Source organism: Lathamus discolor, chromosome W, assembly GCF_037157495.1.
Source record: "Lathamus discolor isolate bLatDis1 chromosome W, bLatDis1.hap1, whole genome shotgun sequence".
NCBI classification, from domain to species: Eukaryota; Metazoa; Chordata; class Aves; order Psittaciformes; family Psittacidae; genus Lathamus; species Lathamus discolor.
Window position 1 is genome coordinate 1,917,854 of NC_088908.1, and position 24,429 is coordinate 1,942,282.

Genomic DNA, 24,429 nt, shown 5'->3' on the forward strand with positions numbered 1-24,429 from the left:
AAATGGCATCTTAGGGTGCATTAGAAAGGGAGTGGTTAGTAGGTCAAGAGAGGTTCTCCTCCCCCTCTACTCAGCCTTGGTGAGGCCGCATCTGGAATATTGCGTCCAGTTCTGGGCCCCTCTGTTCAAGAAGGACAGGGAATTGCTTGAAGGAGTCCAGCGCAGAGCCACAAAGATGATTAAGGGAGTGGAACATCTCCCTTATGAGGAGAGGCTGAGGGAGCTGGGTCTCTTTAGCTTGCAAAAGAGGAGACTGAGGGGTGACCTCATCAATGTTTACAAATATGTAAAGGGTAGGTGTCAGGATGATGGAGCTAGGCTTTTTTCAGTGATATCCAGTGATAGGACAAGGGGCAATGGGTGTAAACTGGAACATAGGAAGTTCCATGTTAACATCAGGAAGAACTTCTTTACTGTAAGAGTGACAGAGCACTGGAACAGGCTGCCCAGGGGGGTTGTGGAGTCTCCTACACTGGAGATATTCAAGGCCCGCCTGGACAAGTTCCTGTGTGATGTACTGTAGGTTACCCTGCTCTTGCAGGGGGGTTGGACTAGATGATCTTTTTAGGTCCCTTCCAACCCTTGGGATTCTGTGATTCTGTGACTCCACTAGTCACAGACCTCCAGCTAGATTCTGCGCCATTGACCACAACTCTCTGCCTTCTTCCTTTCAACCAGTTCTCGATCCACCTCACTACTTGATCGTTAAGCCCACACTTCCTTAGCTTATCTATGAGGATGCTGTGGGAGACAGTATCAAATGCCTTACTGAAATCAAGAAAAACTACATCTACCGCTCTACCATCATCCCTCCACCTAGTCACTTCCTCATAGAAGGCTATAAGGTTGGTCATACATGACTTCCCCCTCATAAAACCATGTTGGCTGTTCTTAATGACCCCCTCATCCTTGATATGCCTAGTGATGGAGTCAAGAATAAGTTGTTCCATCATCTTTCCATGGATGGAGGTAAGGCTGACCGGTCTATAATTACCCGGGTCCTCCTTCTTGCCCTTCTTATAGATTGGTGTGACCTTTGCCATCCGCCAATCCTCAGGCACCTCGCCCGTTTCCCACGACTTACCAAAGATGATGGAAAGTGGCCTAGCAATGACCTCCGCCAGCTCCCTCAGCACCCGTGGGTGCATTCCATCCGGACCCATCGATTTACAGATGTCCAGTTTGCATAGCTGATCCCTAACCCAATCCTCATCTACCAAAGCAAACTCCTCCTTTGTCCTGACTCCTTCTGGTGCTATAGAAATCCGGGGCCCTCGGGGAGAGAAGATCATCTAGTCCAACCCCCCCGCAAGAGCAGGGTAACCTACAGTACATCACACAGGAACTTGTCCAGGCGGGCCTTGAATATCTCCAGTGTAGGAGACTCCACAACCCCCCTGGGCAACCTGTTCCAGTGCTCTGTCACTCTTACAGTAAAGAAGTTCTTCCTGATTTTAAAGATTTCTCTAAATTGCTTTCCTTTTCACTCCTGTCTCCTTACAGCACATGAATTAGAAGATGTCTTTTCCTCGCCCCTGAATTGCAGAGCTGTCTGTTGTGCACCAGAGCTCATTGCTGTATTCTCATGTGAAGTTCAGGTATTCCTTGGCATTCTTGACCCAACCCAGCAGGGCTTGGCTATGCACTGCTTTCCAGTCTTCCTTGTAGTCCTAGTTTGTTTCTAGAGTCTTCATCCTGACAGGAAATACAGAACACTGAAAACATTTCTATTATCCTTTTTAATATAATGCCACAAAAATGAAAAAAAAAAAAAAGCAAGCACCCAAGAACATGATACCATTTGAGCTATTTCATGCTACTAAGTGAAATTCTCTTGTACTTCTAGACAGACTTGGAGAGGCACAGGCCCTGAAACTAGTGTATCTAGACACTGTCAGTAGTCTTACAAAAGGAAGCAAGCCAGCTCCTCTATCATGCTTCATGCACACTCTTCAGCAATAGAAGTGTCACTGTTTGTGTGACCATAGATTATAGAAAACTTCCATGATAGCAAAGAAATGTTGAAGCAAAGCAGAAGAGGTGGCTAGAGATAGGTGCTTTGGACTGAGTGGAAGTGTCCTTTTTCTGCTTGAAGAATGGACATGATTGCTGGCTTAAAGGGAAGGGAACAAAGACGAAGAGGACAGTTTTTCTTTTCCAACACAAAATAATGGGGAAGAGTGAGACAAAGGAGAAAGCATATTTTTACCTTCTCCCTAAAGCAAAAGAGACTCTGCAGTTTTGGTGCTCTGTTCCCTTCCTCATGTAGCACCTACTCCCCACAACTTCAGCAGAACCACTGGTCACTGCTGAGTGCATTATACCATTGATTTCAAAATGGGGAAAGTCAGGTCTGGAGTAGCTGAACACAAGTGCCTCCAGGACAATTTCATCATGACATTTATTCTTTCATTCCTTTCCCAGCATTTTGCCAAACAGTCTGTCAGCCACACGTGGCATGTAATGTTTATACGCTTGACCCAATATGAAGGGAAGACCATAGGCAACACGATCTTCATCCAGAAAGGGGAAGAGCCAATCTACTACAGGAACTGTGATCTAAAAAGTCTGAGAACCGCTGCACTAATTTCCAGAACCTCTGAGCTGCTCTGGAAAGTTCCATGGAAAGGCCCACTGCAATTCTTCCACTTGGCCAGTGCAACAGTCACAGAACCCCATTATCAAGGGTGGATCATGGTTTAGGAACAGGCAAATGACCGTCAACTATCTGCATTAGCAGCATCCAGGAAAAAGGTTGTCCTGGGTTCACCAGTAGCCGTTTTTCTCCTTCTTAGTAGCTGGTGCAGAGCTGTGTTTTGACTTCCAGCCTGGGAACAGAGCTGATAACACCGATTGTTTTTAATTGTTGCTATGTAATGTTTATTCTGGCCAAGGACTTTGTGAGTCTCATGCTCTGCCAGGGATGAGGAGAGGCTGGGAGGAAGCAGAGACAGGACACCTGACCCAAGCTAGCCAAAGAGGTATTCCATACCACAGTACGTCATGCCCAGAGAGGTAACTGGGAGTTACCCGGAATGGCACGGTCTCTCTTAGGGGGGATCGAACACGTTCGGCGGTGGTATCGTATTCTCTTCTCTTGTTATTTTCTCTTATCAATATTATTGTTGGTGGTAGCAGTAGTGATTTGTGTTATACCTTAGTTACTGGTCTGTTCTTATCTCAACCCATGGGAGTTACATTCTCTCAATTCTCCCCCCCATCCCTCGGGGGGGGGGGGGGGGGGGGGGAGAAAGAGAGAGAAAAAAAAAGAAAAAAGGGGGGGGAATGATTGAACGAGCTGTTTGGATCAGTTTAAACCATGACACAGGTCCAAGAAGGGCCAAGGTCAATTCACCACAACCACCTTAAAATCCCTGACATAGGCAAACTGTTTCTCTCCCAGATACTCCCCACATGTACCTCAGACATGATACTGTGATAAACACATACATTTATTGGCTTACTCAAATCATAGGTGTTGCTATGTGGATATAACTGTATGAGTTTGCAATAACAGAAACAGCTTGCTAAAGACACAAGATTAGACAAGTTGAAAATGGCCATAACTCTTGAGCAAAATGGAGTCACACAGCAAAAGAATTTGTAAAGGTAAAAGAAAAGGGGGAGGGGGGGCTTGATATGATGAAAGCTAGTGCCTGGAAAACATAGGGTTAAAGTACTTTTAGCTTAACTTAGGTTGAAGATAAAGAACAATGTTTGTGTTGTAAGTCTGTGGTGAGATAACAGGATTTAGTGGCCACACTAAACATGAGTGAAATATTTCACACCATCCTTCTACTTATCAGTTAGTTTGGAGACAGTAACTCCCGAACATCTGCTAACTTCGGATACTTCTTGTCTGCCCGTCCTGTTTTCCTTGAAATAAATTTTGTACAAAGGTCACACTGTTCTAAAACTTTGCCAGCTATCAGAAAATTATAGATATGGCTGGTTTCAGCTAGTTTTGTGATTACTGGGGCATCCAAACGTGCCAAAGGTGAAAAGTACACCATGAGGAAGACTGCTTACTTCATCTTGAAGACTCCTGCTCACATGAGGAAGGCTGCTTACTTCATCCTCAAGACCCCTGCCCATGATCACCAGAGAGCAGTGCGCAGGCGCCAAGAGGAGGAGACTTATGATAATATGTTCCTGGAGCTAGTTATAATATTCCCCACCTATACATGAGAATTATGAATATGTATATGACTAATGCAATAGTGAAAGTATATAAACCTGTAACAAATGCTAATCAGTGCGCCTCTGGCTACAGTCACATGCCCAGCGCTGTTGCTTTTGCTTTATTGACTTTGTCCCTCAATAAAACCCTGTTATCTCGATTAGAAGAGTGAGCTCCTATTTCACAATGCAAATGACCTGCACCTTATCCTCCACCACAAAACCATACTCTGGGGAGCAAAATGCATGCTTACACTCAAGGATAATGACCAAATCTTTCTTTGGGAAAAAACTCTTATGCTAGCATGCTTCTTGCACTTAAAATACATCTGACATATTTTTTAAGATCTTTGACCCTGCCCTTCACAGAATCACAGAATCCCAAGGGTTGGAAGGGACCTCAAAAGATCATCTAGTCCAACCCCCCTGCAAGAGCAGGGTAACCTACAGTACATCACACAGGAACTTGTCTAGGCGGGCCTTGAATATCTCCAGTGTAGGAGACTCCACAACCCCCCTGGGCAACCTGTTCCAGTGCTCTGTCACTCTTACAGTAAAGAAGTTCTTCCTGATGTTAATGTGGAACTTCCTATGCTCCAGTTTACACCCATTGCCCCTTGTCCTATCACTGGATATCACTGAAAAAAGCCTAGCTCCATCATCCTGACACCTACCCTTTACATATTTGTAAACATTGATGAGGTCACCCCTCAGTCTCCTCTTCTCCAAGCTAAAGAGACCCAGCTCCCTCAGCCTCTCCTCATAAGGGAGATGTTCCACTCCATTAATCATCTTTGTGGCTCTGCGCTGGACTCCTTCAAGCAATTCCCTGTCCTTCTTGAACAGAGGGGCCCAGAACTGGACGCAATATTCCAGATGCGGCCTCACCAAGGCTGAGTAGAGGGGGAGGAGAACCTCTCTTGACCTACTAACCACACCCTTTCTAATGCACCCTAAGATGCCATTTGCCTTCTTGGCCGCAAGAGCACATTGCTGGCTCATGGTCATCCTCCTATCCACCAGGACCCCCAGGTCCCTTTCCCCTTCGCTACTTTCTAGCAGGTCAACCCCCAACCTGTACTGGTACATGGGGTTGTTCTTCCCCAGATGCAAGACTCTACACTTGCCCTTGTTAAATTTCATCAAGTTTCTCCCCGCTCAACTCTCCAGCCTGTCCAGGTCTCGCTGAATGGCAGCACAGCCTTCTGGTGTGTCAGCCACTCCTCCCAGTTTTGTGTCATCAGCGAACTTGCTGAGGGTGCACTCAGTTCCCTCATCCAGGTCATTGATGAAAATATTAAACAGCACCGGTCCCAGCACCGACCCCTGAGGGACTCCACTTGTCACAGACCTCCAGCTAGATTCTGCGCCATTGACCACAACTCTCTGCCTTCTTCCTTTCAACCAGTTCTCGATCCTCCTCACTACTTGATCATCAAGCCCACACTTCCTTAGCTTATCTATGAGGATGCTGTGGGAGACAGTATCAAATGCCTTACTGAAATCAAGAAAAACTACATCTACCGCTCTACCATCATCCCTCCACCTAGTCACTTCCTCATAGAAGGCTATAAGGTTGGTCATACATGACTTCCCCCTCATAAAACCATGTTGGCTGTTCTTAATGACCCCCTCATCCTTGATATGCCTAGTGATGGAGTCAAGAATAAGTTGTTCCATCACCTTTCCAGGGATGGAGGTAAGGCTGACCGGTCTATAATTACCCGGGTCCTCCTTCTTGCCCTTCTTATAGACTGGTGTGACCTTTGCCATCCGCCAATCCTCAGGCACCTCGCCCGTTTCCCACGACTTACCAAAGATGATGGAGAGTGGCCTAGCAATGACCTCCGCCAGCTCCCCAGGCACCCGTGGGTGCATTCCATCCGGACCCATCTCTTTACAGATGTCCAGATTGCATAGCTGATCCCTAACCCAATCCACATCTACCAAAGCAAACTCCTCCTTTGTCCTGACTCCTTCTGGGGCTATAGAAATCCGGGGCCCTCGGGGAGAGTCTGCAGGAGTAAAGACAGAGGCAAAGAAGGCATTCAGCACCTCTGCCTTCTTTATATCCTCTGTCTCCAGGGCACCCACTTCGTTCAGCAGTGGGCCTATATTGCCTCTTGTGTTAGTTTTATTTGCTATGTATTTGAAGAAGCCCCTTCTATTGTCTTTAACCCGACTAGCAAGATTGAGTTCCAAGGAGGCCTTAGCTGTCCTAATTGCCTCTCTACATCCTCTAACAACTGTCCTATATTCCTCCCAAGCGGCCAGCCCCTCCTTCCATAATCCATAGATTCTCCTTTTCCACTTGAGTTTGCCCAGCAGCTCCTTGTTTAACCACGCCGGTCTCCTAGATCCCTTACTTGATTTCCTACTCATTGGGACGCTCCGATCCTGAGCTTGGAAGAAGCGGTCCTTGAATGCTAACCAACTATCTTGAGCCCCTTTACCGCCTAGTACACTTTCCCATGAGACTTCCCTTAGCAGTTGACTGAAGAGGCCAAAGTTGGCCCTTCGGAAATCCAGAACTGTGGCTTTGCTAGGTATTCTATTCCTCCCACACAGGATCCTAAACTCCACCATCTCATGGTCACTGCAGCCAAGGCTGCCATTGACCGTCACCACTTCGACCAAACCCTCCTTGTTGGCGAGTACTAAATCTAGCAGCGCTGCTCTCCTAGTTGGTACGTCCACCATTTGCATTAAGAAATTATCATCAATGCACTCGAGGAACCTCCTAGACTGTGAATGACTGGCTGTGTGAGTCTTCCAGCAAATATCGGGGTAGTTAAAGTCCCCCACGACGACTAAGGCATGTAGTCGCAAGGCTACTTCCAGTTGCCTGTAGAAAGCCTCATCAACTCCTTCGTCCTGATCAGGAGGTCTGTAATAGACCCCCACAACTGTATCACCCGTGCCAGTCTGTCCCTTAATTCGTACCCACAGACATTCCACTTGCTCCTCATCCGACCCCGGACAGAACTCAATACATTCTAGTTGCTCTCTCACGTAAAGAGCAACTCCACCACCTCGCTTCGCTGACCTATCTTTCCTAAAAAGGACATAGCCATCCATGACCACATTCCAGTCATGTGAACTGTCCCACCATGTCTCTGTAATTGCCACTAGATCATAACCTTTAGCCCGCACACAGACTTCTAACTCCTCTTGTTTATTCCCCATGCTGCGTGCATTGGTGTACAGGCATTTCAGGGAGCCAGTCCTAGTACCCTTTTTCCCCTGCGGGACAGGGTCTAAAAAGCTATCCTTTCCCACAAGTGAAACAAGAGATTGATAGTCCTCCTTAGCCCGCCATCCTTCAATCCCTAGCATGTTCCTCTTGGGCTTGTCCCCAACAGGCCCAGTTAAATCCCCTCCCCCCTTCATAACTAGTTTAAAGCCCTGTCAATAAGCCCTGCTAACTCCTGCCCCAAAACCCTTTTTCTTCTCTGGGACTGGTGTATCCCGCCTGTCACCAGCAAACCAGGTGTCACATGCAGCAGCCCGTGACTGAAAAACCCAAACCCCTGCCTTTGGCACCAGTCACGTAGCCATACATTAACCTGCAGAGTCTTCTTATATATCCCTTCACCCTCGCTTGCAACAGGTATGGAGGCAAACACCACTTGCGCTCCAGACCCTTTAACCAGCCGTCCCAGGGCCCTGAAGTCTCTCTTCATTGCCCTTACGTTCCTCGTAATAATTTCGTCACTGCCAACCTGAAAAACCAGCAGCAGGAAGGAAGGAAGGAAAGACGGAGGAAAAAAGTAAGGAAGGAAGGAAGGAAGAAATGAAGATAGGAAGGAAGGAAGGTAGGAAGGAAGATAGGAAGGAAGGGAGGGAGGAAGGAAGGAAGGTCTGGTATGGAAGAATGGCTGTCAGAGAAGGCAGGAAGGAAGGAAGGAAGGAAGGAAGGAAGTTAGGAAGGAAGGAAGGAAGGAAGGAAGGAAAATATGAAAGATGGAAGGAAGGGAGGGAGAATGGAAGGAAGATAGGAAAGAGGGAAGGAAGGAAGGAAGATGGGAAGGAAGGAAGGAAGGAAGATGGGAAGGAAGGAGGGAAGGAAGATGGGAAAGAAGGAAGGAAGGAGGGAAGGAAGGCAGGAAGGAAGGAAGGAATAGGGAAGTCAGGAAGGAAAGAAGGAAGGAAGGAAGTTCCGGCATGGCAGATTGGCAGGCAGAGTGGAAAGAAGGAAGGAAGGAAGGAAGGAAGGAGGATAGGTTCGGTATGGCAGACTGGGAGTCAGAGAAGGAAGAAAGGAAGTGTCGTGGTTTAAACCAATCCACACAGGTCATCCACTCAACCCCCCCCCCCGACCCTCCCCACTCCCCGAGGGATGGGGAGGAGAACTGAGAGAATATAACTCCCATGGGTTGGGATAAGAACAGCCCAGTAACTAAGGTATAACACAAATCACTGCTGCTACCGCTAGTGATAATATTGATAAGAGAAAATAACAAGAGAATATGATACCGCCGCTGAACGAGTTCGACCCCCCCAAAGAGAGAGAGCCTGCCCTTCCGGGTAACTCCCAGTTACCTCTCCGGGCATGACGTGCTGTGGTATGGAATACCTCTTTGGCTAGTTTGGGTCAAGTGTCCTGTCTCTGCTTCTCCTGGCCTCCCTCATCCCCAGCAGAGCATGAGACTCACAGAGTCCTTGGCCAGAATAAACGTTACTTAGCAACAATTGAAAACAATCGGTGTTATCAGCTCTCTTCCCAGGCTGGAAGTCAAAACACAGAGCTTGCACCAGTTACTAAGAAGGAGCAAAACGGCTCCTGGCAAACCCAGGACAGTATCCACCCCTTATTCCATACCATTCACATCATGCTCAGATCCCACATTTTCAGTATACCATCACGCTTATCTCAGTACACTCTTAGTGCATAGACCAGTCCTTATAAAGCTGCTGAGTCCATTCGGTCCATGATGTCAGGTTCCATCCCTTGTAACAGTCTTTTCAGGGCAGGAAAAGCTGTGTGCAGTGTTGGATTGTTGCCTGCTGATGATGATTGTTCCTTCACTGCAGAACTTGTCTGGTTCTATCAGAATTCATTCTCTGTTGGGATGACGGTTGGATGGAAGTCAGGGCCAGTCGCTGGTGACCTGAAAACATCTAATTGATGGGCTCTAAAAGTATTACACAGCAGGCAACAGCACACAATTAAGTTCATTGGCTGTTTTCCCCTAAAATCAAATCCCCTTGAGGTATACATCGGACTTCGAATTTTCCTGCATTACCCACCAAGTATATCTGGGTCCCTGAGCAAAAGCAATCCCACGAGTGGGTTTGCCTTTACCTGAAGCAGGAATAACCCAGACGGTCTTCCCCAGCAAATTCTTCATGTGCACCACAGGAAGTTTGTCCCCCTCTACAATATGTAAAAGTTCTGACTGGGCTGGGCCAGCTCTATTGACCAATCCTCTAGTGTTAACCAACCAGGTGGCCTTTGGTAAGTGTGTATCCCAATGCTTGAAAGTTCCCCCACCCATTGCTCTCAGTGTGGTTTTTAACAGCCCATTGTACCGTTCGATTTTCCCAGCATCTGGTGCATGGTATGGGATGTGATATACCCACTCAATGCCATGCTCTTTGGCCCAAGTGTCTATACGGTTATTCCGGAAATGAGTCCCACTGTCTGACTCAATTCTCTCTGGGGTGCCGTGTCGCCACAAAATCTGTTTCTCAAGGCCCAGGATAGTGTTCCGGCAGTGGCGTGGGGCACAGCGTATGTTTTCAGCCATCCAGAGGTTGCTTCCACCATGGTAAGCACATGGCACTTGCCTTGGCGGGTTGGTGGGAGTGTGATATAGTCAATCTGCCAGGCCTCCCCATATTTGTACTTCAGCCATCGTCCTCCATACCAGAGAGGCTTTAACCGTTTGGCTTGTTTAATTGCAGCACATGTTTCACAGTCATGAATAACCTGGGCAATAGTGTCCATTGTTAAGTCCACCCCTCGGTCACGGGCCCATCTATATGTTGCATCTCTGCCCTGATGGTCTGAAGTGTCATGGGCCCACCGGGCCAAAAATAATTCACCTTTATGTTGCCAGTCTAAGTCCATCTGAGCCACTTCAATCTCAGCAGGTTTATCCACTTGTTGGTTGTTCTGGTGTTCCTCAGTGGCCCGACTCTTGGGTACATGTGCATCTACATGGCGTACCTTCACCACCAGGTTCTGCACCCGGGCAGCGATATCTTGCCACAGTGCAGCAGCCCAGTTGGGTTTACCTCTGCGTTGCCAGTTGCTTCGCTTCCATTGCTGCAACCACCCCCACAGGGCATTTGCCACCATCCATGAGTCACTGTAGAGATAAAGTACTGGCCACTTCTCTCGTTCAGCAGTGTCCAGGGCCAGCTGGATGGCTTTCACCTCGGCAAACTGACTTGATTCGCCCTCTCCCTCAGCAGTTTCTGCAACTTGTTGCCGAGGACACCATATGGCTGCCTTCCATCTCCGATGCTTTCCCACAATACGGCAGGACCCATCAGTAAACAAGGCATACTGTTTTTCTCTTTCTGACAGTTCGTTATATAGTGGAGCCTCTTCAGCACGCATCACCTCCTCCTCTGGTGACATTCTAATATCTTTGCCCTCTGGCCAGTCCATGATGACTTCTAGAATGCCTGGACAACTGGGATTTCCTATTCGAGCTCATTGTGTAATTAGTGCAGCCCATTTACTCCATGTAGCATCAGTTGCATAGTGTGTAGAGGAGACCCTGCCTTTGAACATCCAGCCCAGTACAGGCAACCGGGGTGCCAGAAGGAGCTGTGCTTCAGTGCCAATCACTTCCGAAGCAGCTCGAACCCCTTCATAGGCTGCCAGTATCTCTTTCTCTGTTGGGGTATAGCTGGCCTCAGATCCTTTGTACCCCCGGCTCCAAAAACCAAGGGGTCGACCTCGAGTCTCCCCTGGAGCTTTCTGCCAAAGGCTTCAGGTAGGACCATTTTCCCTAGCTGCAGTGTACAGTATATTTTTGACATCTGGCCCGGTCCGGACTGGTCCGAGGGCTACTGCATGAACTATCTCGTGTTTAATTTGCTCAAAGGCTTGTTGTTGCTCAGGACCCCATTTAAAATCATTCTTCTTCCGGGTCACATGATAGAGAGGGCTTACAATCGAACAGTAATTTGGGATGTGCATTCTCCAGAACCCCACAGCACCCAAGAAAGCTTGTGTTTCTTTCTTATTAGTTAGTGGAGACATTGTTGTTATCTTGTTGATCACATCTGTGGAGATCTGGCGACGTCCGTCTTGCCACTTTATTCCTAAAAATTGAATCTCTTGTGCAGGTCCCTTGACCTTACTCCATTTTATGGCAAAACCGGCTTTCAGCAGGATTTGGATTATTTTCCTCCCTTTCTCAAAGACTTCTTCCGCTGTATCGCCCCACACGATAATGTCATCAATGTATTGCAGGTGTTCTGGAGCTTGCCCCTGTTCCAGTGCGGTCTGGATCAGTCCATGGCAGATGGTAGGGCTGTGTTTCCACCCCTGGGGTAGTCGATTCCAAGTGAACTGGACTCCCCTCCAAGTAAAAGCAAACTGTGGCCTGCACTCTGCTGCCAAAGGAATTGAGAAAAATGCATTGGCAATATCAATCGTGGCATACCACTTGGCTGCCTTTGACTCTAATTCATGCTGAAGTTCTAGCATGTCCGGTACGGCAGCACTCAATGGCGGTGTGACTTCATTCAGGCCACGATAGTCTACTGTTAGTCTCCACTCTCCGTTAGACTTTCGCACTGGCCATATGGGGCTATTAAAGGGTGAGCGGGTCCTGCTGATCACTCCCTGACTCTCCAGTCTACGAATCAGCAGATGGATAGGAATCAGGGAGTCTCGGTTGGTGCGATATTGCTGCCGGTGCACTGTTGTGGTTGCGATTGGCACTTGTTGTTCTTCAACTTTCAGAGTTTATGAATCATTTCATCCACTGTTAGTGGTACTATATCATTCCAGGTTACTGTTGCCAATGAATGGGCATATGATGACGGTGCATTCCATGTTAGTTTTCGCCACATGGGTCGTGTACATTCAACTTCATCTGGGTCTATGGGTGCATCCCCATTATTTGGCTTGATGTAATAGATCATCTCTACGATGGCTGATTCCCTCAGAGACTGGATGCCTTTGTCTAAAGTAGTCCACTTAGCCGAACGACTCATAACATCATCCTTGTATGGAAACCTTTCTTTCACAGCTGCCAAGAGCCGCCTCCAAAGACTCAGGGACTTTTTCTCTCTTGCAATTGCTTTGTCAATTCCCCCTTCTCTAGCAAGTGATCCCAGATGCTTGGCTTCACTACCTTCTAGTTCATGACCATCGGCCCCATTGTCCCAGCATCAGAGCAACCAGGTGATGATGTGCTCCCCTGGTTGACGGGTAAAATCTTTTCGCATATTCCGTAGCTCAGTTGAGGTCCGAGGTCGAGAAGTCACCTCTTCTTCTTCGTCATCATGCGATGATGACTCCTCCTCAGATTCTGGACCAGGTGGTGAATACATTGTTTCTTCATCTTGCTTCACCCTTCTTGCCTCCTTTTTGCTTCTTCTCTTGCGTACAGGGGCAACCGATATTGGTACAAATTGGTCCTCTGGTTAGGTTCCTTCTGAAGGAAGGAAGGAAGGAAGGAAGAAGGAAGAAAGGAAGGAAGGAAGGAAGGAAGGAAGAAGAAAGGAAGGAAGGAAGGAAGGAAGGAAGGAAGGAAGGAAGCAAGGAAGGAAGGTAGGAAGGAAGATCCGGCATGGCAGACTGGGAGTCAGAGAGAAAGGAAGGAAGTAAAGAAGGAAGGAAGGAAGGAAAGAAGATACGGCATGGCAGACTGGCAGTCAGAGTGGAAGGAAGGAAAGAAGGAAGGAAGGAAGATACGGCATGGCAGTCTGGCAGTCAGAGTGCAAGGAAGGAAAGAATGAAGGAAGGAAGGAAGGAAGGAAGATACGGCATAGCAGACTGGCAGTCAGAGTGGAAGGAAGGAAGGAAGGAAGGAAGGAAGGAAGGAAGGAAGGAAGGAAGGAAGGAAGGAAGGAAGGAAGGAAGGAAGGAAGGTAGGAAGGAAGATCCGGCATGGCAGACTGGGAGTCAGAGAGAAAGGAAGGAAGTAAAGAAGGAAGGAAGGAAGGAAGGAAGATACGGCATGGCAGACTGGCAGTCAGAGTGGAAGGAAGGAAGGAAGGAAGGAAGGCAGGAATAAGGAAGTCAGGAAGGAAGGAAGGTAGGAAGGAATAAAGTAGTCAGGAATGAAGGTAGGAAGAAAGGAAGTTCCGGCATGGCAGACTTGCAGGCAGAGAAGGAAGGAAGGAAGGAAGGAAGGAAAGTCCGGCGTGTCAGACTGGCAGTCAGAGGGGAAAGAAAGAAGGGAGGAAGGTAGAAAGGAAGGAAGGAAGGAAGGTAAGAAGTATGGGTGGTCCGGCATGGCAGACTGACAGTCAGAAAAGGAAGGAAGGAAGGAAGGAAGAAAGGAAGGAAGGAAGGAAGGAAGGAAGGAAGGAAGGAAGGAAGGAAGGAAGGAAGGAAGGAAGGAAGGAAGGAAGGAAGAAGGAAGGAAGGAAGTATGGAAGATAGGAAGGAATGAATGAAGGACGAAGGAAGTAAGGTCCGGCATGGGAGACTGGCTGTCAGAGAGGAAAGAAGGAAGGAAGGAAGTAAAGAAGGAAGGAATAAGGAAGTCAGGAAGGAAGGTTGGAAGGAAGACAGGAAGGAACGAATGAAGGAAGAAAGGAAGGAAGAAAGGAATTAAGATAGGAAGGAATTAAGGAAGGCAGGAAGGAAGGAAAGAAAGGAAGGAATGTAGGTCTGGTATGGAAGACTGGCAGTCAGAGAAGGAAGGAAAGAGGAAGGAAGGTCCGGCATGGCATATTGGCAGGCAGAGAGGGAAGAAGGAAGGAAGGAAGGAAGGAAGGAAGGAAGGAAGGAAGGAAGGAAGATAGGAAGGAATGAATGAAGGACGAAGGAAGTAAGGTCCGGCATGGGAGACTGGCTGTCAGAGAGGAAAGAAGGAAGGAAGGAAGTAAAGAAGGAAGGAATAAGGAAGTCAGGAAGGAAGGTTGGAAGGAAGGAACGAATGAAGGAAGAAAGGAAGGAAGAAAGGAATTAAGATAGGAAGGAATTAAGGAAGGCAGGAAGGAAGGAAAGAAAGGAAGGAAGGAAAGAAAGGAAGGAATGTAGGTCTGGTATGGAAGACTGGCAGTCAGAGAAGGAAGGAAAGAGGAAGGAAGGTCCGGCATGGCATATTGGCAGGCAGAGAGGGAAGAAGGAAGGAAGGAAGGAAGGAAGGAAGGAAGGAAGGAAGGAAGGAAGGAAGGAAGGAAGGAAGGAGGATAGGCTCGGTATGTCAGACTGGCAGTAAGAGAAGGAAGGAAGATAGGGAGGAAGGGAGGAAGGGAGGAAGGGAGGAAGGAAGGAAGGAAGGAAGGAAGGAAGGAAGGAAGGAAGGAAGGAAGGAAGGAAGGAAGGAATCGAGGAAGATCCGGCATGGCAGACTGGCAGTCAGAGAGAAAGGAAGGAAGGAAGGAAGGAAAGTATCATAGAATCATAGAATAGTTAGGATTGCTCCGACCCAGGTGTAGGACCTTGCACTTGTCGTGGTTGAACTTCATAAGGTTGGCATCAGCCCACCTTACAAGCTTAGTACTTTTATAGCTCACCAACTAGATGTCTTCAGGTCACCAGTGACTGGCCCTGACTTCCCTCCAATCATCATTCCAACAAAGAATGAACTTTGACGAAACCTGATGATCTGAGCAGTGACCAGGCAAGTTCCACGGTGTCATTGGAAGACAATCCAACACTGCACACCCTCTCTCTTGCTCTGAAAGACTGTTACAAGAGATGGAGCCCGACATCATGGACCAGATGAATTCAGTAGCTCTATAGGGATTGGTCCTTGGACTAAGGAATGAACTCTCTCTCTCTTTGTGTGTGTGTGTATGTATATGTATATACAGGGAGAAGGGGAAGCCAGGAGGAAGCAGAGACGGGGCACCTGACCCAAATTAGCCAAAGAGGTATTCCATACCACAGCAAGTCATGTCCAGTATTTGAACTGGGGGCAGTTACCTGTAAGGGCTTGATCACTGCTCAGGTCAGACTGGGTATCGGTTGGTGGGTGGTGAACAGTTGTATTCTCTCCCCTTGTTATTTCCCTTATCACTATTATTATTGGGGGTAGCAGTAGTGGTTTTGTGTTATACCATAGTTACTGGACTGTTCTTATCCTGTGGGAATTACATTCTTTCATTTCTCCTCCCCATCCCTCCATGAGCTGGGGGAGGAATAAAGAGGGGAGTGAGCAAGTGGCTGCATGGTTCTGAGTTACCGGCTGGGCTTAAACCATGACACTTCTATATGTTCTCCTTGGACCCTTCTCTTCTCTAGGCTGAACAACCCCAGCTCTCCAGCCTGTCTTCAGAGAGATGCTCCAACCCTCTGATTAACTTTGTGGTCCTCCTCTGGATTCACTTGAGCAGATCCTTTTCCCTCTTTTGTTTGGGGCCCCAGAGCTGGATACAGGACTGCAGATGAGTTCTTACAAGAGCAGAGTAGAGGGAAGAATCATATCCCTCGACCTGCTGGCAATGCTCCTTTTGATGCACCCCAGCATGCAGTTGGCTTTCCGGGGCAGCTCTGCCAGCTCATGCTGATCTTATTGACCAACACCCCCAAGTCCTTCTCCTCAGGGCTGCTCTCAATCCGGTCTCCACCCAGCCTGTATTTTTGCTTGGGATTGCCCTGACCCAGGTGCCGGACCTTGTACTTGACCTTGTTGAACTTCATGATGTTTGCATTGGCCCACCTCTCAAGCCTGTCCAAGTCCCTCTGGGTGGCATCCTTTCCTTCCAGAGTGTCCACCGCACCACACACCTAGGTGTCATCAGCAAACTTTCTCAGGAAGCACTGTCCATGTTGTCAACAAAGATGTTTAAGAGTGTTAGTCTCAGTACCCACCTCTGAGGAACACCACTCATCACTGGTCTCCACTTGGGCATAACAGAGAAGGCATGCTCCTGGAAGGCATGCTAAGGCACATGAAAAACGAGGTGCTTGGTGACAGCTAGCATGGCTTCACTAAAGGGAAATCCCACCTGACCGATTTGGCGGCCTTCTATGATGGGGCTATGGAACTGATGGACAGGGGTAGAGCAGTTGACGTCATCTACCTGGACTTGTGCAAAGCATTTGACACTGTCCCTCATGACATCCTTGTCTCTAAATTGGAGAGACATCAATTTGATGGATGGACCACTCGGTGGATAAAGAACTGGCTGGATGGCCGCACACAAAGAGTTATGGTCAATGGCTCGATGTCCAGATGGAGACCAGTAACGAGTGGTGTCCCTCAGGGATCGATGTTGGGACCGGTCTTGCTCAACATCTATGTCATTGACATGGACAGTGGGATTGAGTGCGCCCTCAGCAAGTTTGCCGATGACACCAAGCTGTGTGGTCTGGTTGGTACGCTGGAGGGAAGGAATACCATCCAATGGGATATGGACATGCTTGTGAGGTGGGCTGATGCCCGCCTTATGAAGTTTAACCATGCCAAGTGCAAAGTCCTACACCTGGGTCGGAGCAATCCCAGGCACACACACACACACACAAAATCCCAAGGGTTAGAAGGGACCTCAAAAGATCATCTAGGCACAGCTACAAGCTGGGCAGAGAAGAGATTCAGAGCAGCCCTGTGGAGAAGGAATTAGGGGTGTTGGTTGATGAGAAAATGGACATGAGCAGGCAGTGTGCACTCGCAGCCCAGAAAGCCAACCGTATCCTGGGCTGCATCAAAAGGAGCGGGACCAGCAGGTCAAAGGAGGTGATTCTGCCCCTCTACTCTGCTCTCGTGAGACCTCACCTGGAGTATTCTGTACAGTACTGGTGTCCTCAACATAAAAAGGACATGGAACTGTTGGAACAATTCCAGAGGAGGGCCACGAGGATGATCAGGGGACTGGACACCTCCCGTATGAAGATAGGCTGAGAAAGTTGGGGCTGTTCAGCCTGGAGAAGAGAAGGCTGTGTGGAAACCTCATAGCAGCCTTCCAGTATCTGAAGGGGGCTGTCCTGGGTTTACCAGGAGCCATTTTGCTCCTTCTTAGTAACTGGTGCAAGCTCTGTGTTTTGACTTCCAGCCTGGGCAGAGAGCTGATAACACCGATTGTTTTTAATTGTTGTTAAGTAATGTTTATTCTGGCCAAGGACTTTGTGAGTCTCATGCTCTGCTGGGGACGAGGGGAGGCCAGGAGGAAGCAGAGACAAGACACCTGACCCAAACTAGCCAAAGAGGTATTCCATACCACAGCACGTCATGCCCAGGATGTAACGGAGACTTACCATGAAGGGCTAGGGACTGGAGGGTTGTACGAGGTATCGGTCGGTGCTCGGCTGGGGGGAGCGGGGCGAGTTATTGGTCGGCTGGTGTTGAGGTGTTGTATTCTTTCCTCTTGTTATTTCCTTTATCATTATTATTACTGGTGGTAGCAGTAGTGATTTGTGTTATACCTTAGTTAGTAAACTGTTCTTATCTCAACCCGTGGGAGTTGCATTCTTTCGATTCTCCTCTCCGTCCCTCCAGGAGCAGGGGAAGGGCAAGAAGGGGGGGAAGTGAGTGAACGAGCTTTTGTGGTTGGGTTTAAACCACGACAGGGTCCTATAGGGATGCTGGGGAGGGACTCTTATCGGGGACTGTAGTGACAGGACAAGGGGTAATGGGTTAAAACTTAAAGAGGGGAAGTTTATATTGGATATAAGGAGGAAGTTCTTTCCTGTTAGGGTGGTGAGGCACTGGAATAGGTTGCCCAGGGAGGTTCTTAATGCTCCATCCGTGGCAGTGTTCAAGGCCAGGTTGGATGAAGCCTTGGGTGCCATGGTTTAGTGTGAGGTGTCCCTGCCCATGGCAAGGGGGTTGTAACTAGATGATCTTAAGGTCCTTTCCAACCCTAACTATTCTATGATTCTATAGGGATGCTGGGGAGGGACTATTCATTAGGGACTGCAGTGACAGGACAAGGGTAATGGGTTCAAACTTAAACAGGGGAAGTTGAGATTGGATATAAGGAAGAAGTTCTTTTCTGTAAGGGTGGTTAGGCACTGGAATGGTTTGCCCAGGGAAGTTGTGAATCTCCATTCCTGGCAGTGTTCAACGCCAGGTTGGACAGAGCCTTGGATGGTACGGTTTAGCGTGAGGTGTCCCTGCCCATGGCAGTAGGGTTGGAACTAGATGATCTTAAGGTCCTTTCCAACCCTAACTATTCTATGATTCTATAAGAGAATACAACCACTCACCACCCACCGACCATTACACAGACTGACCCGAGCAGTGATCTAGCCCTTCTGGGTAACTGCCTCCAGTTTATACACTGGGCATGACGTGCTGTGGCATGGAATACCTCTTTGGCTAGTTTGGGTCAGGTGTCCTGTCTCTGCTTCCTCCCAGATTCCCCTCCTTCCTGGCAGAGCATGAGTCTCAGAAAGTCCTTGGTCAAAGTAAACATTACTTAGCAACCACTAAAAACATCGGTGTTGTCAGCATTGTTCCCAGGCTGAATGTCAAAAACACAGCCCTGCACCAGCTACTGAGAAGGAGAAAAATGACTTCTACTCTTGGGATCCTCCTGTCACTCCAGAAATATAAATGGGTTCCAACCCTTGACAGCTTAATGGGATCAGGGTACACTGTGCACCAGTATCTACTAGAGCCTTATACTTCTGTGGGACTTGATTTGCCAGGCCATCTGATCCACACAGTCCAGTGAATCCGATTGTCCCCTACCTCCACCTGGCTGGAGGCAGGGCCCCTCTAATAGTGATCAGAATATTGGTCACTTACGTCTTGTTGACAAGGATTAGTTATTATCACAGGAGCTGGAATAAAATCAGCTCTTCCACTCCATCTGGGCACCTGCTCACCAGAGACTGAAGCCTCAATTTTCATGGGATGATCATCCTTGACCTTTGTTCTCCTCTTCAATTCACACACCTGTTCCTCCAGAGCTGAGGTAGGTTTTCCATCTCACTTCCTCATGTCTTCTCTGTGATACCGCAGGTAAAACCACCAGGTGGCCCATGGCATATACCTCCTACATCTTCTCTCTCAAGCAGCAGGATGCCTTTTGTTAACAGCTGAGACATGAGGAGGTGGAGAGATCGGATAGATTGTCTCTTAATTTTGGAACTCCTGGAACAGTTTTTCCACAGCTGAAACAATGGAAGGGGTGAGAATGCCTTTGAACTCTCAGAGTTGACGAATCACTTCATCCACTCTTGGTGGTGCTATGTCATTCCAGGTTATTGCTGCCAATGAGTGGGCATATGATGACAGTGCATTACGTGTAAAATTCCCCCACATGGGTCGTGTACATTCAACTTCATCTGGATCTATGGGTGCATTCCCGGCATTCGGCTTGTGATAGATCATCTCTACAATGGCTGATTCCCTCAGAGACTGGATGCCTTTCTCTAGAGTAGTCCACTTGGCCAAATAACTCATAACTTTGTCCTTGCATGGAAACCTTTCTTTTACAGCTGCCAAGAGCTGCCTCCAAAGGCTGAGGGACAGCTTCTCTATTGCAATTGCTTTGTCAATTCCCCCTTCCCTAGCAAGTGATCACAGCTGCTTAACTTCCCTACCTTCTAGTTCATGACCGTCAGCCCCATTGTCCGAGCATGGGAGCAACCAGGTGATGATGTGCTCCCCTGGATAACGGGTAAAATCTTTTTGCATATTCAGTAGCTCGGTTAAGGTCTGGAGTCAAGAAATCACCTCTTCGTCTTCTTCTTCCTCTGATTCATGTACAAATAACTCCTGATCAGATGCTGTCCCGGGTAGTAAGTGCATTGTTTCTTCATCTTTCTTCGTCTTTCTTGCCTCTTTTTTGATTTTCCCCTTACGTACAGGGGCAACCGATATAGGCACGAACTGGTCCTCTGGTTTAGCTGCAGTGATTATCACTGTGGTTGGAGTGGCTGCAGTATCTGTTGTCAGGGTTTGGGTAACTTCTGTACTTGTCACTGGGGTTGGTATAGCTGCTGTGCTTGGAGCTGGAGTAGCTGCACTCTCTGCTGCTTAGCTGTCAGATCCAGAGACATTTTTTCCCTTTGAAGTTGCTGGATAGTGTTGAACAGGGCTCTGTAAGCATAGGACAAGCCCCAGCACTTTGTCATGATTTGTCCCTCTCTGGGATGACCAGGATGACAGCACACCTCATTTAAGTGTTTTACTAATTTTTCTGGATTTTGTACTTGTTCATTGGTGAAGTTCCAAAGCACTGGAGGGACCCACTGGCCTAGATACTTGCCCATAATGTCCCCCACACCCTGCCAATCATGACTGTACAGCCTTGGGGAAAATCTCTTGGTCCTCCTATATCATTGCCTAATCCTAGACAAGACCCAAACCCGACTCTGCTTAACTTTCAAGATCAGACTAAATGGTCGTGGGTAAAACAGACTCCGTATGCGTGCCAACATGGTGATCCCTATCGCAATCAGCGGGCAGGTCGCAAGGGTACCCAAAGGCCATTCAAAACCTTCAGAACTCTCAAATGACACTGTAAAGAATCGGGGGGGGGGGGGGGGGGGGTGATTGGGAAGGTAAGGGAATGTCTCCTTCATAGGTTGACCACCCGAAGAGGGGAAAAAAGATGTGTAATTGCTATACACTCCTGTTATATACCTCCCAAAGTATAGAGGTGGTGACCACAAGCCAGATCAGTTTCATGATCAATGAGTCTATTGTATTACAAGTCATTACCATGAAGTACAGTGAAGCAAGAACCTTAGCCCAAGGCCCCCAGCTGATAAACACTAAATCAGCAAATACTGGCAGTAATTAGTATACGACATGCTCAAACTCTGAGACCAAGCGCAACAACTGTGAGAGCAAATAAATCAACATTGTGATGAGTGACTATTAATCTGAAACAATGAATGCTTATCACTAATACTTTTAGACCCCCTCTGGTCAGATCTGCTTTCATCTCAAACTTTCATGCCCCACACTGGGCACCACAAAGGACTTTCGTGGTTTAAGCCCACCACACAGCCACTCACTCCCCCATTTCTCCCCCCTCTCCGCTGCAGCAGGATGGGGATACAGGCTGAGATAAGAACGGTCCAGTAACTAAGGTATAATACAAAACCACTACTACTACCACCAATAATAATAATGATAAGGGAAATAATATGAAATTAAAAGGAGAAGGGAAGAAAAAACTACAATTAAATGATGCCCAATGCAATTGCTCACCACCTGCTGAGTGATACTCAGCCTGACCCAAGCAGTGACCTGTGATTCCCCACAGTTTATATACTGGGCATGATGTGCTATGGTATGGAATACCCCTTTGGCTAGTTTGGGTCAGGTGTCCTTTCTCTGCTTCCTCCTGGCTTGTGTCAGTGCCAATAGATAATGGTCCATGGTGAAACTCACAAAAAAGGAATAGTACTGTTTGGCATGGGTTGTGGTAACATAAACTTGAAAATAAGGGAATTAACACTGCTTTTAGCAAATGGGAGTCTTATACCGGTAAACATCTGTTCACACACTGGCCACATGTGCGCTGATGTTGCGACTGGTAATTTTTCTACTCCAACCCAAGGGAGGATATAAGGACCTGTGCAGGGATGGACGGGTGAGAAGGCCAGATGCACATCTTGATTCAGGGGACACCCTGTGTGTCACCATGGTTGCAGTAGTTGGAGAGGGTATGTCAGATCAATGAATGGTGCCTGGCCCCCTGCAGCTGAAGAGTGGACCACTCTGTGGCAAGCCTGCCAATCACTTAAAGAAACTATCCATCTTAGTGAGATCTCCTGAGCTTTATATGCAACAACCTGTAACTCCTGAGACACGGAACACACTTTTAAAGGGATGTCCACCAGGATGGAATGTGTATCTTATACCCATACTACTATAAAAACAAGGAAACCCAATTGAACAAGTGATTGAAAAGCTAAGCCAATTAGGGGATTTACCGGGGCTGGGCTTGGACAAAGCAGCTCACTATAAGGGGAGAGTAGGAAAGGAAGAGATATAAAAAAACTACAAGTCGTCCTGTTCCTGCTGTGTGGATAACTAAAGAAGAAGAATTGCTGGTAGTGCACCTGGGTCTTGAGCAGGCCAAGGAGTGTTTGTGTGCATGGGTGCAAGGTCTGGCTGGGAAACAGCCTGAGGAGTGATTGTTTATAGAATGGAATTTATAGTGACTGAAGACAGTTACTGTGGTTGGTGTGGCTTCTGTTTGGCTTCATACCTCACATCTAAACCCTCTGCTATTCAGGCGGGTTGCCCATGTGACTGTTCAGGCCTGCAGGCAAGTGACTGGATCGAGGGTAGAAGACTACTTCTTTCACGAGTGTTCGCCGGGGGGGGGTCTCAGGAACACTATGTGCCTTTTATAGACCAATTGGACAATTCTATACAAAGGCAGACTGATGGTAACGGGGCTGCTCTTGCACTTTTATTTCAGCTAGCATATGAGGGCACAGGTGGGGTTTGCAGGGCTGCGTTAGCCCCAGTCAGAGGAAAAATTTGCAGACATTGTCAGGTTGGTTGGGGCATGTCAGGATGTCAGAGCAGAGACTTGTAGGGCTTCTGCATTGGCTTCTGCATTAATTATTCTGTTTTTATTGGTCATAGTAGGTCACATTCCAACCTGCCTGGCCCTTTAACTGAGGATAATGACATAGCTGACTCCTTGAATGTTAACACTGTGCAGTTTACTTCTGCAGTTGCTTCACATTCCTTTTTTCATCAGAATGCCTCTGCTTTAAAGAAGCAGTTTAACCTGTCTTCTTCTCAAGCAAAGCAAATTATCAGGTCTTGCCCCGACTGTCAGTCAACAGCTCAGTCCTCATTTGCCATGGGTGTAAATCCTTGTGGCTTAAAGGCAAATGTGGTATTGGGCCTGCAGAAATGGGAAGGGACAGCGGAACTGATAACCTGGGGGAGGGGATATGTTTGTGTCCTTCTACCTACAGGTCCGTGATGGCTGCCTGCAAAGTTTGTCAAGCCATACCATGAGATGGACAGATGAGTTGAAGAACCCAATGCCTCAGCTGCAGGAGCTGACCTTAAAGATCCAGAGCAGAATGACACAGAGGAAGAGAAAAAGGAATGATTTGCAAAACATCACTTGGGGGCAACTGAAAAGTCTACATCAAACTGCAAGTACTATGATGAGCACTGTAGGCATGGAGCCCTCTCCAATCAATACTTTTCTGGCTTACTTAGTCATCACAGCTAATTCTGCTGTAAATACGTGCAAATCAAGGAAGTCTATAACTGGATTGTGTTTACTGACTGAAATATGTGTGCATGTGTAAAATACGAACTCACCCCTCTAAACAAGATAACAAGGTTTTATTGAGGGACAAAGTCAATAAAGCAAAAGCAACAGCGCTGGGCGCATGACCATAGCCAGAGCCGCAAGGGATTAGTATTTGTTACAGGCTTATATACTTTCACTATTACATTAGTTACATACATATTCATAATTCCCGTATATAGGCAGGGAATACTATAACTAGCTCCAAGAACTTAGTCTCCTCCTCTTGGTGTCTGCGCACTGATCTCTGGTGATTGTGGGCAGGGGTCTTGAGGATGAAGTAAGCAGTCTTCCTCTTGTGAGTAGGGGTCTTCAAGATGAAGTAAGCAGTCTTCCTCACAGTGTACTTTTCACCTTTGGCACAGTTGGACGCCCCAGTAATCACACAATTAGCTAAAACCAGCCATATCTGTAATTATTCTGATACCTAGCAAAGATTTAAAACAGTGTGACCTTCCTGCAAAATTTATTGCAGGATGGGCAGACAAGGAATATCCCAAGCTAGCAGATGTTCAGGAGGCTCTGTCTCTAAACTAACTGATAAGTAGAAGGATGGTGTGAAATAATGTCGTGAAAGGAAGACTTGCACGACTCAAGATATCTTGTTTCAGATCGTTGATGGGAACGTGACCTTTTTCGACAAGCCAATCCCCCACAATTCCCCCGTTTGTATTTATGAAGGAATAAGGACTGAGTCAGGAGTCGTTGTAAACAAGCAGAACAACATTGTAAAGCACAACAAAGCAACAAACTCCCTATAATTATGAGACCTATAATGGCAAAGCAGCTTGTAAAGCAAATGTATATGCAGCTCTATGAAGCAAACCTCGATTTCCAAATAACTCAAGTAATTCAAAATCTGTACTTCTAAAATCAGTTAAATATTTCCGAAGTGCTATAAGCGGGTTACATAAA

General features: G+C 47.5%; 1 long non-coding RNA gene across 1 annotated transcript; it reads left to right on the plus strand.

Moving 5' to 3' along the window:
- Positions 1-1,551: 1,551 nt before the first annotated feature.
- LOC136004387 (uncharacterized) lies at positions 1,552-4,340 on the plus strand. Its single transcript, XR_010608430.1, has 2 exons — positions 1,552-1,598; positions 2,425-4,340. It is a non-coding gene; the product is annotated as an uncharacterized LOC136004387 (long non-coding RNA).
- The last annotated feature ends 20,089 nt before the right edge of the window (positions 4,341-24,429 follow it).